Genomic DNA, 495 nt, shown 5'->3' with positions numbered 1-495 from the left:
AAAAAAAACACAAATTTTTCATATCTTAAAAACTACCAACACTGGAAAATCTAAGAGAACATTATTTAAAGAAGAGTAAATTTTCTGAAATATTAGCCCTAAAAGAGATATTTACGTCCAATAGTTCTCGAGATATAGCTTTTTAAAAAGCAAAATTTCTTAAAAATCTTCTGAAAGATTAGTAGTTAGTTAATTTATTTTGAAAATTCTATATCTCAGGAACTATGTGACATACACATGTCTATTAGCACTCAAATTAAAGCTAGTTTCATGGACTATAAATAAGTTTATGACCTTTACCTTCGTAGGAATAGCAGTTTTCATGATATTTGCTAAAATAAATTTTGGTTTATAGTTGTTCGGACAATAAGTTTAATTTAATGAAAACTATGTATAATTACTAGTCAAAATTGATGAGTCTGCCAAGTATAGGTAGAGGGAATAAAAAATGGCGGCTGTTTCAAAACCTTAAAAAAAACACAAATTTTTCATATC

The sequence above is a fragment of the Halyomorpha halys genome, unplaced genomic scaffold (genome assembly GCF_000696795.3).
Source record: "Halyomorpha halys isolate HHAL.00 unplaced genomic scaffold, Hhal_1.1 Scaffold748.1, whole genome shotgun sequence".
In the NCBI taxonomy this organism is placed as follows: domain Eukaryota; kingdom Metazoa; phylum Arthropoda; class Insecta; order Hemiptera; family Pentatomidae; genus Halyomorpha; species Halyomorpha halys.
This window is presented reverse-complemented; position numbering follows the sequence as displayed.